The 15,727-nt window shown below is 42.3% G+C and overlaps 1 long non-coding RNA gene across 1 annotated transcript; it reads right to left on the bottom strand.

Moving 5' to 3' along the window:
- Positions 1–297: 297 nt before the first annotated feature.
- On the bottom strand, positions 298–15,475 carry LOC149980103 (uncharacterized). Its single transcript, XR_016484060.1, has 2 exons — positions 15,145–15,475; positions 298–3,109 (listed from the first exon to the last, which is right to left on the bottom strand). It is a non-coding gene; the product is annotated as an uncharacterized LOC149980103 (long non-coding RNA).
- Between the last annotated feature and the right edge of the window lie 252 nt (positions 15,476–15,727).

Raw genomic sequence — 15,727 nt, 5'->3', positions numbered from 1 at the left:
GCCATGGCACAACCCAAGGGGGGGCGCCAACCCAGACAGGAAGACCACGTCAGTGACTCAACCCACTCACGTGACTCACCCCTCCTAGGGACGGCATGGAAGAGCACCGGTAAACCAGTGACTCAGCCCCTGTAATAGGGTTAGAGGCAGAGAATCCCAGTGGAGAGAGAGGAGCCGGCCAGGCAGAGACAGCAAGGGCGATGAACAGGTTGTCTGCTCTAAATAGTTCTCTGCTGCCCTCTGTTAGAGCAGAAATGCCTATGCAAAATCCATGACGCAAGTTGTGACACCTCAGGGGACATGATTATTTATGGTTTTATTAATGTTAATAACATGTCTCACAATAGTCCAGCTTTGTAGTTGTTTAATTTAGACTGTGGAATTCAGATCAGATTTCCAAATTATTTTGATTAGGCCACTTACGTTCTATCAATACAATAATTTGACATACATACACTACCGGTCAAAAGTCTTAAAACATCTGAATTTTTACTATTGTCTACATTGTAGAATAATAGTGAAGATATCAAAACTATGAAAAAACAAATACGGAATCATGTAGTAACCAAAAAAGGGTTAAACAAATCAATAGCCACCTTTTGCTTTGATGACAGCTTTGCACACTCTTGGTATTCTCTCAAGCAGCTTCATGAGGTAGTCAACTGGAATGCATTTCAATATACAGGTGTGCCTTGTTAAAAGTTATTTTGTGGTATTTCTTTCCTACTTAATTTGTTTGAGCCAATCAGTTGTGTTGTGACAAGGTAAGGGAGATACAGTAGGTAGCCCTATTTGGTAAAAGACTAAGTCCATATTATGGCAAGAACAGCTCAAATAAACAAAGAGAGATGACAGTCCAGAATGTGCAAAGCTGTCATCAAGCCAAAGGGTGGCTATTTGAAGAATCTCAAAATCTCAAATATATTTAGATTTGTTTAACACTTGTTTGGTTACTACATGTTTCCACATATGTTATTTCAGAGTTTTGATGTCTTCCCTATTATTCTACTATGTAGAAATATAAAAAAAATAAAGAAAAACCCTTGAATGAGTAGGTGTGTCCAAACTTGATTCGTACTGTATATTTTTTTACAAATGTTAGAATTTTTCTTCCACTTCAACATTACAGAGTATTTTATTTGGATTGCTGACAACAAAATTACAATTAAATAGATTTTAATCCCACCTTGTAAAATAACAAAATGTGGAAAAAGTCAAGAGGTGTGAACACTTTCTGAAGGCACTATATGTTATATATCATAGCCTGAGTAGCTACTTAAAATGCCTGCCATGCTTATGTTTGTAATTGCCTACTGGTACAACAGGCAAAGATGTTTGTTGTTCAACATGTCGATCGTGTATTTTGTACAGCATGTCAACGTTTACAGGATAAACCAGATAAAGACGTCTTTCTCGTGGTGACGGGAAAGAAAATGTGCATTGAATTGTTGGTTGTTGAATGAATTCACTAGAGACATATCTTTACGCTTTGCCTGAGCCTGTCAAGCCTATCCATCATATGCTTTCAGAATGGCACTCGCTTTATTTATATTCTGCTTCTCTGGGACAGAGGGCCGTGACTGAAACTATCTGCCATTGTTCTATTAAGCTAATTGTTTTAAGATGATCATCCCAAGGATAATTTCAATTATTTGATCTTGAATTGTACGACCCCCCTTAGGTATACAAAAATATTTCTTTTTTTTATGAAACATTGAATTTGGCTTGTCGTGGCTGAATCAGAATTAGTTAGGTAACATAGATAAATAACTGTTGGCAGTTGCAGTTGTCTCTTCTCCAGGGCTTAGTCACTTGGGGCCCAGAGAGGGGAGAGGTCATGCTTGTCTTCACATGTCAATGTATCTGTTAAACCATGTGATGCTATGAAGAATATCAGAAGGGGAGGAGGACAGAATGGAGGCTTGTCTTCTTATGGGAATGTGTCTGTAACTATTGTATGTCCCCTCGTAGGTTGCCCTTATCTTGATTTAATATATAACCTAAGAGGCTCACTGTCTTTTCAGATCTTGTCCAGGAGGGGGTGTATTTGAGATGGGAGTATCTAGAATTGACATTTGATATATGCCATTGGATGAGGTATAGTTTTGGTCCTAAGTGGTACCAAGAACGAGTTAGAACCTTGTCTAAGAGAACAAACTGAACAATAATTTATAGCTAATGCTGTCTGGCTATGGGATATTTCTCTCTCAAGTAAAGTCTTCCTTTGTAATGTTCCTAAGATCTGTGTTATTCATCATGTGAGTTGAGAGGGGTGTGTGTTGGCTATAAATGATACTAAGAATTGTTTTGTAAGCACTCTCAGACAATTCATTTATAGACACTGAATTGATCTGAGAGTCACAGGGCTATGGTGAAGCTCATATAATTAAAGATGGACTTTATAATATAACTCGGATTTGTGTGTGGTTTGCTCTCTCAATGTTTAGTAATACAGGAAATTAACAGATTCATAAATGGAAAAAGTGTTAGTCCCCCCAAAAATCTAAAATATGTTTTTGGGAGTTGTCTGTCCTATATCCAAATCAAATCAAATTAATTTATATAGCCCTTCTTACGTCAGCTGAAATCTCAAAGTGCTGTACAGAAACCCAACCTAAAACCCCAAACAACAAGCAATGCAGGTGTAGAAGCACGGTGACTAGGAAAGACTCCCTAGAAAAGGCCAAAACCTAGGAAGAAACCTAGAGAGGAACCAGGCTATGAGGGGAGGCCAGTCCTCTTCTGGCTGTGCCGGGTGGAGATTATAACAGAACATGGCCAAGATGTTCAAATGTTCATAAATGACCAGCATGGTCAAATAATAATAATCACAGTAGTTGTCGAGGGTGCAACAAGTTAGCACCTCAGGAGTAAATGATCTGTTTGCTTTTCATAGCCGATCATTGAGAGTATCTCTATCTCTTGCTGTCTCTAGAGAGTTGAAAACAGCAGGTCTGGGACAGGTAGCACGTCCGGTGAACAGGTCAGGGTTCCATAGCGGCAGGCAGAACAGTTGAAACTGGAGCAGCAGCACGGCCAGGTGGACTGGGGACAGCAAGGAGTCATCATGCCAGGTAGTCCTGAGGCATGGTCCTAGGGCTCAGGTTTTCTGAGAGAGAGAAAGAAAGAAAGAGAGAATTAGAGAGTACATACTTATATTCACACAGGACACCGGATAAAACAGACTGACCCTAGCCCCCCGACACATAAACTACTCCAGCATAAATACTGGAGGCTGAGACAGGAGGGGTCAGGAGACACTTTGGTGATGATACCCCCGGACAGGTCCAACCAAGCATTATATAACCCCACCCACTTTGCCAAAGCACAGCCCCAACACCACTAGAGGGATATCTTCAACCACCAACTTACCATCCTGAGACAAGGCAGAGAATAGCCCACAAAGATCTCTGCCACAGCACAACCCAAGGGGGGAACCAACCCAGACAGGAAGACCATGTCAGTGACTCAACCCACTCAAGTGACGCACCCCTCCTAGGGACAGCATGGAAGAGCACCGGTAAGCCAGTGACTCGGTCCCTGTAATAGGGTTAGAGGCAGAGAATTGCAGTGGAGAGAGGGGAACAGGCCAGGCAGAGACCGTAGCGTACTGGTATGTATGTACGGCAGGACCAAATCGGAAAGATAGGTAGGAGCAAGCCAATGTAATGCTTTGTAGGTTAGCATAAAACCTTGAAATCAGCCCTTGCCTTAACAGGAAGCCTGTGTAAGGATGCTAGCACTGGAGTAATATGATCAAATCTTTTGGTTCTAGTCAGGATTCTAGCAGCCGTATTTAGCACTAACTGAAGTTGATTTAGTGCTTTATCCAGGTAGCCAGAAAGTAGAGCATTGCAGTAGTCTAACCTAGAAGTAAAAAAAGTTTGGATTATTTTTTCTGATTCATTTTTGGACAGAAAGTTTCTGATTTTTGCAATGTTACGTAGATGGAAAAAAATCTGTCCTTGAACCAGTCTTGATTTGTTCGTCAAAAGAGAGATCAGGGTCCAGAGTAACGCCGAGGTCCTTCATATCTGAGAGATACTGTATAAGAAATATCAGGAAACAATGTTTTTCTTTTTTTTAACATCAACCTTTATAGGCACTGAACCTCTCTCTTCCATATATACTGTCATAAATGTTTTTATCTGGTACCAGGCTACCTTCAGGCGAGTCTTGTGTGGTTTGTGGGTGTCCTAAAACCACTGAGATGTGTTCGTGAGAGACTCACCTTTCCATAGAGGGGTCACATCATTGTGTAGGCCAAACAGTTCAGACAACACATTCGTTTTTGTGAGAAGACAGATTTTTGGGATGTCTCATGGTCTAATAAACATCTCTGCCACCTTTCACCACAGATGTGGAAGGCCGATATCGCCAGTTGCGGTGGGTTGAGAGGCAGCCCATGCAGATATCTCTATATTAAAAATATGGATTTTAATGGGATTCTTTTTATGGTGCTAATTCGATTTTTTGGACTAAAGGCTGCCGAAATTGACTCAAGAGTGTTTAAGGTTTGAGGCAGGAGTTTGCTTATTATTTGTTCATATCTGTGCAAGATGATATTCTCACAATCAAGTTATATTTTTTCAGGGTGTTTTTCGTCAAGCAGTTGAGTCATTCTTGAGTAGTTAGCATTTTTTTTCTTTTCCCCCTTTCAGTGGCAGCAGATAGTATATCTGTTAGAGCGTTGGACCAAAAACCAAACGGTTGCTGCTTCGAATACGCGAGCCGACAAGGTGAAAAATCAAATGATATTCCCTTGAGCAAGGCAATTAACCCTAATTTGCATCAGGGGCACTGTACTACTATGGATGATCCTGTAAAACAACACATTTCCCTGCACCAATCTTGTGTATGTGACAATAAAACATGTATTTTTTTACACTATTTACAGTATTGTAGGTATGTTTGCTTTGCCCTGGATAGTTACTCATCAGCCAGATCTAGGATCAGCATTTACTCCCAAACAATGGTGTAAAGTACTTAAGTAAAAAATAATTTTAAGTGCAACTTAAGTTGTTTTTTTGGGTATCTGTACTCAACTTTACTATTGATATTTTCGGCAAATTTCACTTTTACTTCTGTCACACCCTGGTCAAAGTATTTTGTGTTTATCTTTATTTATTTGGTCAGGCCAGGGTGTGGCATGGGGTTTTTGTATGTGGTGTGTATGGGGATTGTAGCTAGTGGGGTGTTCTAGCTAAGTCTATGGCTGTCTGAAGTGGTTCTCAATCAGAGGCAGGTGTTTATCGTTGTCTCTGATTGGGAACCATATTTAGGCAGCCATATTCTTTGAGTTTGTGGTGGGTGATTGTCCTTAGTGTCCTGATGTCATTGTTCTGTGTTAGGTTACACAAGTATAGGCTGTTTCGGTTTTCGTTAAGTTTTATTGTTTTGATAGTGTTTGTGTTTAGTGTGTTACTTCATTAAACATGGATTGCAATAGACACGCCGCATTTTGGTCCGACTCTCCTTCTCATCAAGAATACCGTTACAGAATCACCCACCACAAAGGGACCAAGCAGCGTGTCAACAGGCAGGAACAGCCCAAAGTGGAGTACAGTATGGACTATACTTCTTGGGAGGAGATAGACAGGTGGGCGGTCGACCCAGGGAGAGTGCCGGAGCCTGCCTGGGATTCGATGGAGCAGTGCGCGGAAGGATATAGGAGAATGGAGTTTGCGAAGCAAGCAAGGCGGTGCGGACGGAGGCCCCATAGTCAGCCCCAAAAATTTCTTGGGGGGGGGCTCAGGGAGAGTGTGGCAGAGTCAGGAGCCAGACCTGAGCCAACTCTCCCTGTTTATTGTGAGGAGCCAAGGAGGAGACCAGAACCAGAGCCGGTGTTGGAGGTGAGTGAAACAGAGACTGTGAAGGAGTTAATGGGGAAATTGGAGGAGAGAGAAATGAGGGAGTTGCTGTGTTGGTGTTTTAAACATGGAATTCGCCACCTCCACACCCCAGCCCTCCGGTAGCAGCTCCCCGCACCAGGCTTCCTGTGCGTGTCCTCGGCCCAGTACCACCAGTGCCAGCACCACGCATCAGGCCTACAGTGCGCCTCGCCTGTCCAGCGCTGTCGGAGCCCTCCTCCTCTCCAGCGCTGTTGGAGTCTCCCGTCTGTTTAGCGCTGTTAGAGCCTTCCTTCTCTACAGCGCTGCCGGAGTCTCCCGCCTGTTCAGAGCTGCCAGTTAGCATAGAGCTGCCAGTTAGCATAGAGCTGCCAGTTAGCATAGAGCTGCCAGTTAGCATAGAGCTGCCAGTTAGCATGGAGCTGCCAGTTAGCAAGGAGCTGCCAGTCTGCAAGGAGCTGCCAGTCTGCATAGAGCTGCCAGTCTGCAAGGAGCTGCCAGTCTGCAAGGAGCCGCCAGAGCTGCCTGTCTGCAGGATGCCGCCAAAGCTGCCAGTCTGCAAGGAGCCGCCAGAGCTGCCAGTCTGCAAGGAGCCGCCAGAGCTGCCAGTCTGCAAGGAGCCGCCAGAGCTGCCAGTCTGCAAGGAGCCGCCAGAGCTGCCAGTCTGCAAGGAGCCGCCAGAGCTGCCAGTCTGCAAGGAGCCGCCAGAGCTGCCAGTCTGCAAGGAGCCGCCAGAGCTGCCAGTCTGCAAGGAGCCGCCAGAGCCGCCAGTCAGCATGGAGCAGCCAGGGCCGCCAGTCAGCATGGAGCAGCCAGGGCCGCCAGTCAGCATGGAGCAGCCAGGGCCGCCAGTCAGCATGGAGCAGCCAGGGCCGCCAGTCAGCATGGAGCAGCCAGGGCCTCCAGTCAGCATGGAGCAGCCAGTCAGCATGGAGCAGCCAGAGCAGCCAGTCAGCATGGAGCAGCCAGAGCTGCCAGTCAGCATGGAGCAGCCAGTCAGCATGGAGCAGCCAGAGCTGCCAGTCAGCATGGAGCAGCCAGTCAGCATGGAGCAGCCAGAGCTGCCAGTCATCATGGAGCAGCCAGTCAGCATGGAGCAGCCAGAGCTGCCAGTCGACCAGACTCTCCCAGATCTGCCAGTCGACCAGACTCTCCCAGATCTGCCAGTCGACCAGACTCTCCCAGATCTGCCAGTCGACCAGACTCTCCCAGATCTGCCAGTCGACCAGACTCTCCCAGATCTGCCAGTCGACCAGACTCTCCCAGATCTGCCAGTCGACCAGACTCTCCCAGATCTGCCAGTCGACCAGACTCTCCCAGATCTGCCAGTCGACCAGACTCTCCCAGATCTGCCAGTCGACCAGACTCTCCCAGATCTGCCAGTCGACCAGACTCTCCCAGATCTGCCAGTCGACCAGACTCTCCCAGATCTGCCAGTCGACCAGACTCTCCCAGATCTGCCAGTCGACCAGACTCTCCCAGATCTGCCAGTCGACCAGACTCTTCCAGATCTGCCAGTCGACCAGACTCTTCCAGATCTGCCAGCCGACCAGGATCTGCCGAAACCGCCAGCCAGCCAGGATCTGGTAGATTCATCAACCTGCCTGAGCTTCCTCTCACTCCTGAGCTTCCTCTCACTCCTGAGCTTCCCCTCAGTTCCGAGCTGCCTCAGTCCCGAGCTGCCCCTCAGTCCCGATCTGCTCCTCAGTCCAGTGGGGTTCTGGGTGAGGACTACTAGGCCATGGTCGGCGGCGAGGGTGGACTATCCAGGGACGCGAGAAGGGACTAAGACATTGATTGAGTGGGGTCCACGTCCCGCGCCGGAGCCGCCACCATGGACAGACGCCCACCCGGACCCTCCCTATTGTTTTGAGGTGCGTTCGGGAGTCCGCACCTTAGGGGGGGGGTTCTGTCACACCCTGGTCAAAGTATTTTGTGTTTATCTTTATTTATTTGGTCAGGCCAGGGTGTGGCATGGGGTTTTTGTATGTGGTGTGTATGGGGATTGTAGCTAGTGGGGTGTTCTAGCTAAGTCTATGGCTGTCTGAAGTGGTTCTCAATCAGAGGCAGGTGTTTATCGTTGTCTCTGATTGGGAACCATATTTAGGCAGCCATATTCTTTGAGTTTGTGGTGGGTGATTGTCCTTAGTGTCCTGATGCCATTGTTCTGTGTTAGGTTACACAAGTATAGGCTGTTTCGGTTTTCGTTAAGTTTATTGTTTTGATAGTGTTTGTGTTTAGTGTGTTACTTCATTAAACATGGATTGCAATAGACACGCCGCATTTTGGTCCGACTCTCCTTCTCATCAAGAATACCGTTACAACTTCACTACATTCCTAAAGAAATTATGTACTTTTTACTGCTGACATTTTCCCTGACAGCCAAAAGTACTCGTTATTTTTTTAATACTAATCAGGACAGGAAAATGGTCCAAATCCCGTACTAAATAATATCCCTGGTCATCCTACTGCCTCTGATCTGGTGGACTCACAGACTAACAAAACACAAATGCTTTGTTTATAAATTATCTCAGAGTGTTGGAGTGTGCCACTGGCTATCTGTAAATTAAATAAACATTTACTTAAAATAAGGAATATGAAAAAATGTATACTTTAACTTTTTATGCACACGTTGTTACGTTACAGCCTTATTCTAAAAATTGATTTTTTTTAAAATCCTCATCAATCAACATACAATACCCCATAACGACATAGTGAAAAGCGTTTTTTTTTTATGTTAGCAAGTTAAAATTATAATAAAAACAGAAATGCCTTCTTTACATAGGTATACAGACCTTTTGATATGAGACTTGAAATTGAGCTCAGGTGCATCCTGTTGTCAAGGGTGTGTGTACTGGTGGAGAAGTCAGGTTCAGGAGAGCAGAGTGTTGTGAACAGGCGTACACTTTATTCAGGCTGGAGTGAACAAACACACGGACGCAAACTGCGTCAAAACCTTCAGCAAAATGGCAAAAGTACAAAGCGCGAAAATCACTCACCAAAGCTAATGTACCAAATGAACATACAACTTGCACAAACACGGAACATGGAAACATAGCCTGGCGCATCACAATAACCACATAAAAATAAACAATTTCACACAAAGACATGGAGGGGAACAGAGTAATAAATACATGCAGTGTGATTAGGAAATGTAAACCAGGTGTGCAGGGAACAAGACAAAACAAATGGAACAATGAAAAATTGAGCGTGATGGCTGGAAAGCCGGTGATGCCGACCGCCGAGAGGAGCCGACGTCAGCGGAAGTCGTGACACCTGTTTCCATTGGTAATCCTTGAGATGTTTCTAAAACTAGATTGGAATCCACCTGTGGTAAATGATGAAAGTCAAACAACTGTCTATATAAGGTCCAACAGTTGTCAGAGCAAAAACCAAGCCATGAGCTTGAAGGAATTGTCTGTAGAGCTCCGAGACAGGATTGTGTTGAAGCACAGATCTGGGGAAGGGTACCAAAACATGTCTGCAGCATTGAAGGTCCCCAAAAACACAGTGGCCTCCATCATTCTTAAATGGAAGACGTTTGGAACCACCAATACTCTTCAAAGAGCTGGCCGCCCGGCCAAACTGAGCAATCGAGGGAGAAGGGCCTTGGTCAGGGAGGTGACCAAGAACCCGCTGGTCACTCTGAGAGAACTCCAGAGTTCCTCTGTGGAGATGGGAGAACCTTCACGAATGACAACCATCTCTGAAGCACCAATCAGGCTTCTTGACAGCCCGCTTGGAGTTTGCCAAAAGGCACCTACAGGACTCTCAGACCATGAGAAACAAGATTCTCTGGTCTGATGAAACCAAGATTGAACACTTTGGCATGAATGCCAAGCGTCACATCTGGAGGTAACCTGGCACCATCACTATGGTGAATCATGGTGGTGACAGCATCACGCTTTGGGGATGTTTTTCAGTGGCAGGGACTGGGAGACTAGTCAGAATCCATGGAAAAATGAACAGAGCAAAGTACAGAGAGATCCTTGATAAAAAAAAACAGTTAAACGACACTAAGCACACAGCCATGACAACGCGGGAGTGGCTTCCAGACAAGTCTCTGAATATCCTTGAGTGGCCCAGACAGAGTCCAGACTTGAACCCTATCGAACATCTCTGGAGAGACCTGAAAATAGCTATGCAGCGACGCTCTACATCCAATCTGACAAAGCTTAAGGAGATCTGCAGAAAAGACTGGGATAAACTCCCCAAATACGCCACCAAAGGTGCTTCAACAAGTACTGAGTATAGGGTCTGAACACTTACGTAAATGTAAAAATAAAATAAAATATCATCCTTTTTAGAATAAGGCTGTAACGTAACAACATTTTGAAAAAGTCAAGGGGTCTTCCGAATGCACTGTAATTTAGGAATTACATTTACTTTTGATACTAAAACTTATTTGTTTTAGGATTTTACTCAAGCAGTATTTTACTGTGTGACTTTCGATTTATTATTTATCTATTATTCATTTTCTATTATTGTATCTTTACTTTTTGTCAAGTATGACAATTGGGTACTTTTTCCTTCACTACTCCCCAAATCCTACAGGTATGTTTAATAGTGGGTGAAATGCAAGACTGACCATTACAGTAGCCTTTGCTTCCAGATTACTCAGCATGAAAGTTCCAGACTGATGGTACAGGTGTAGTCAATTTAACCACCTCAACTTTTAAGATCAATAAAGACATTTATCGAGATTCAAAGTGATGAAGGTTCTTGTTTCTTATCATTTGCCATCCAACATATCACCTTGGATTCCTCTCCTGGCTTTCAGCTAAAAGCCAGGACAGGGCGGCAGGTAGCCTAGTGGTTAGAGTGTCTGTTGTTCTGCCCCTGAACGAGGCAGTTAACCCACTGTTCCACGGTAGGCTGCCATTGTGAATAAGAATTTGTTCTTAGCTGACTTGCCTAGTTAAATAAAAATCTAATAATAATTCAAGCTAAGCAGGGTTGGGCCTGGTCATATACCTGGAACAGGAACTCTCTAGAATAATACAGTTGTTGTACATGGAAGTTGTGTTGGAGGGCCAGTAGAGGACACTCTTCTCTCTAAACTAAGGTTACCTCAATGGCACTGCCATGCAAAAAGTATTAGTCCGTATACCCTTTGCACTTCCAGACATATGGTATACACTATACAGATAGGTCTAAGCAATATGACAACAAATTCATTTTGAAAATCGGAGCTACTACCATATTGCTTACTAATTACACATTCTGGAGTCCCAAACAACATTGCAATGACTATTTTTGTCATCCCCACCTTAAAATTGGCACAAATACTGTAGTTCTCACCTCCCCACCGTGACAGTACATTTGTTACTACCATTCTGGCCCAAAAGGATGCCTTAGCATCACCATGGTGAGCGGTATAAATCACTTTATTGAGAAAAGTGCAATGTTTACCTTAGTGCTATATTAAGCTAGTAATTTAAACTTCCCTACCACTGAGAGAGGAAGAATTTGATGATTGAGTATAAATCTTGATGCTGTTGTTGTTAAAACACCTCACAGATTGGTTGAATTCAGTTGTTTTCTTTTTTTGTGAAAAAGAAAAATTCTCTGCCAGAGTGATAATGAACAGATTAATATAATTTCTGTTGGCTATGATTGAATTGATGCTATGTTGAACAACCACAACATACCCTTGATTGATCGCTAACATAATTTAATGAGCTGAAAAACCTTATGGTTGACATCAGGTGAAATGTAGAGCTCATATTCAATCAATGTTTGATACAACTTGTTTGTGTGACTATGCTTTGATCAGACAATTATTAGTGACTTCTCGTAGCTGCATGTTTAAGATCCTATTGGTGACATTTTTGTAGTGGAAAAGAATTGGGCAAAGTGCCCAAAAATTACTGTAAACTTCATCAAAATCTCCAAGGGTGTTTTAATTAGAAACCTTATTAGCAATGCATTATAAGGAGGCAATTATTTAACTACATTTTAGTATACTGAGCAATACATGAATAGCATCTTTACAGCACACATATCTTGAGGACTATATTCAGATTAAGTAAGGACTGATGCTGAAATAGAGAAGAAGTACGGGGAGTCAAACATTTAATTGGAACAGACATGGAAACAAGACAGGAACAGCGTCAGCACACGGGTATACAAGGACATAAGACAATCAATGCTGAAGCTGGGAACAGAGCGGGGGAACAGACAGATATGGGGAGGTAATGACAGAGGTGATTGAGTCCAGGTGAGTCTCATAATCGCTGATGTGTGTGACGGGGGAAGGCAGTTATGCCTAGGGCGCCAGGTAGGAAGAGCAGGAGCAGGTGTGACAGATTAAATCACGGTGCCAGATTATAATTATGTTCATGGTAATTTTGGAGACTTCGTACAATTATTTTGCACCGCAAAAATGTTTCCTTAACGCCTTTTAAACTCTGAGTACATACATTGCATCGGAAATTAAGCTAATTTGTGGGGTAAGTTGAGCCAAAGGGGTTAGTTGAGCCAGCCTTGTTTCTAGGAAAGCATACACAAAATGAATCATTTGCCCAAATTTTAGGAAGAGATAACATTCAATATTCAAGTCTTGTCTCTGATTTTTTTAAGACTAGCCCACTCATTTCATGGATTCTATAAAGGAATAAACCACATGGAAAAAGTGGTAAGCAAGACATCCAAAAAACTGATTTTCAATTAATCAAATACAGCTATTGTGTTGGAGGTTTCATGATGCTTGTAAATAAACCAAAGTAGATCATTTTAAGATTGGTCTATACATCAGCTTCAATATGAGGTCCTACACCTAGCATTCAAGCGAAACCTTGAAGCTGTGTCTGCTAATTTAATCAAAATGTTTGCCTTGGGATCATTTGAGCCAATGGCCATGAGTTGGCAGGTAGCCTAGTGGTTAGAGCTGTAGACAAGTAACCAAAAGTTTAAAAGATAGTATATAGTTGCGAAGAGTCCCTGTAATGCTAGATTCAGATCATTCAGGTGAGAAAATAAATCCCCCAGATAGGCCAGTCGTGTGAAAAACTCGTCATCATGCAAGCGGTCAGACAAATGAAAATGGTCGGTGAAGAACATTTTAAGCTCGTCTCTCAATTTAAAAAAACATGTCAAAACTTTGCCCGTTGATAACCTGCACACTTCTGTATGTTGTAAAAGCGGAACATGGTCGCTGCCCATATCATTGCATAGTCCAGAAAACACACAAGAGTTCAGGGGCCTTGATTTAACAAAGTTAACCATATTCACTGTTGTGTCCAAAATGTCTTTCAAGCTGTCAGGCATTCTGTTGACAGCAAGAATGTATCGGTGGATGCTGTAGTGTACCCATGTGGCATCGGGATAATATTCAATATTCAAGTCTTGTCTCTGATTTTTTTAAGACTAGCCCACTCAGAAACACAACTGTGTGGAAACCCATTCTGGTGTGTATTTGGCAATTTGAGTAATTGAAGCCCTAAAAATACAACTACTTTTGATCCTGACTAACTCTCGAGTTCCTGCCGGTGACAAGCATACCCATGTCTCTGATTTTCAAGCAGATTTAAGTCTGGACTTAAACTAGCACCCTCAGAAACACTCAACACCATGCGGAAATTTAGTAATTTAGCAGACACAATTATTCAGAGTAACTTTTACAGTTAGGGAATTCAGGTATGAGAACCAGAACTCACAGTCATACTAGTAAACCTTTTACCTGCCTCAGTCTTGTGAAGACATTCACACCAGTGTATGGTTGCAACCCATTTGTTAATTCTAAATGTTCCATTGCGATACTGGCTGGCAACATTCTTATCCCTTGCTTGCAAGCTAGCCAACTACGGCTAACTTACAGTCACGTCAAAGTATTGGCATTTGCATTTGTTTAAGCTGTTTTCATAGTGACCTTTACTTGCTTACATCCATAACAATGACCTAATCGCCTGGCATAGAAAATGTGCTCAATCGTCAGGACACTGTTGTTCAGAGGAGCTAGCGAACAACACAGCTAACATAATCACTTCAAACTGAGACTGGAAAGACTGCAAACTAGCTCCACCTTATTTCATTTGACCTTTTTCAATTTACAATTATTTGTAAATATCCCTAAAATTATTTTGACTGGCTGAGACACGTTGCCTTTCTGGTTGTCTCTTCCCGACTCCAGACAAGTTCATTAATATGGAACAGATTGAGATCGAATTTGAATATTGAAACAATGTTGCAAATGTCAGAGCGACAGAGAGCAAGGTTTATAGAAATCTCCACTGTTAAACTAAATGTTAGTCTAAAAGAAATGTGAGATAATGTCTAGATGCTTTTTATAGTGGAGATCTACAGTAGTTTGTAAATTGCGCAGTCCGATGGAACAGATTAAATCGGCATTTTAATGTCATAGATTTAGCCGGTGGTACCTTGTGGAATAAAAACTGTCTGGAATACTGTTTTAACCACTCAGCATTCAGGATTACACCCTCTCGTTGTATAATAGAGTATTGCTCAATGGTCTTGTTACAAACAAAAAATATGATTTGGAATGGGAGGCCAGTGTTATACTGTTCAGTAGACCTACATAGATGTGCCACAGCAAAGGTGTGCAGTCCTACATAATCAATACATCTTATTTTTTGTATATATTTTTTGTAATTTAATGCACATTTCTATCATTTTCATTTTAATTAAAAAGTATGGAGTAGGTTAATTTGATTAATTCATTGTTAGATTTAAATTTAAGGCTGTACAATGTGAAAACCTTGCAAAGGGTGTGAAGACGCTTTAGGCATTGTATATTGAAAGAATTTTGCTATGTCTGTCTTTCTTCCTTGATTTAACATAGTAACCTTCTTGATTGATTTGGCAGAGATACATGAAGGATATTTTGGCCACAGGTTTACTTGGTTACAAGATCATTTCATGTGATATTATTGGATTAGGAAACATTTCTCTAAACTGGTGCATATTTTTCTCTAAACTGGTGAATAGTCTATTACTGTTTTGTAATTTCACATGAAATTCTGTCATATCTATTTTGATGACAAAATTATGAAATATCTTTATATAAAGAATTGTGTTTATTTTGTTTAATTTGGGTTATTTTGCTTAATTTAGTTTATTTTCTGTTGATGGATTTGAAATGAGAAACAGTTCAGATTTGTACATCAAAAACAATTGCATTTAAAATGATGAAGTGCACAAATACTATTGAGACAATGAAATTAGTTGGATAATGATAGATAACTCTTTCAAGTAATGCTGTAAAGTCTAAATCATAAAAAAAAATCATAGCCTTCTTACACTAAATTCAGTGTCTTGCATGCCAATTTCTACTCACCTGAACTTCTTGAAATAATAAATAAAGTCCACATAAAATTAGACTCTCAAAGGGTCACAAAGTTATTGTCAGCCAGGAATACAGGTCCAAAAGTAGTGCATATCCTCACTCTATCACCTCACGATCATTACTGTCAGTAAGGCAGGAGAACCCAGCTATGCTCAATATGAATCTCAGACCATATTTACAGCCTTAGGAATTGCAATTGCTGATCAACTGGTTGGGTGGACTCAATGTCAACCCTTTTGTGTTGTTAGGCCCTCTTTATAAATGAGAATGTTCCTAAACATTACTCCACCTCGGAAAATCCATCTACCCTGCCCCAATGTGCAAATACATCATCAGTGCCATCCGCCTAAATGTTGTTTTTGTTCACTGTCTGATAGGAAAAGAGGTATCGGAATGATTTGCCTTACCAGTTATACCACAAGTCACAGATAATTGCTTTCTCAGAGACATGTGCAAATGTATCATGCAGAGAGGAGCACACCACAATGCATTCTTTCATACAATATGATCAAATACACTATGTAAACAAAAGTATGTCAACACCCATTCAAATTAGTAGATTAGGCTATTTCAG

This window comes from Oncorhynchus mykiss, chromosome 10 (assembly GCF_057628025.1).
Source record: "Oncorhynchus mykiss isolate SJ-2025 chromosome 10, ASM5762802v1, whole genome shotgun sequence".
NCBI classification, from domain to species: Eukaryota; Metazoa; Chordata; class Actinopteri; order Salmoniformes; family Salmonidae; genus Oncorhynchus; species Oncorhynchus mykiss.
This window is presented reverse-complemented; position numbering and strand designations above follow the sequence as displayed.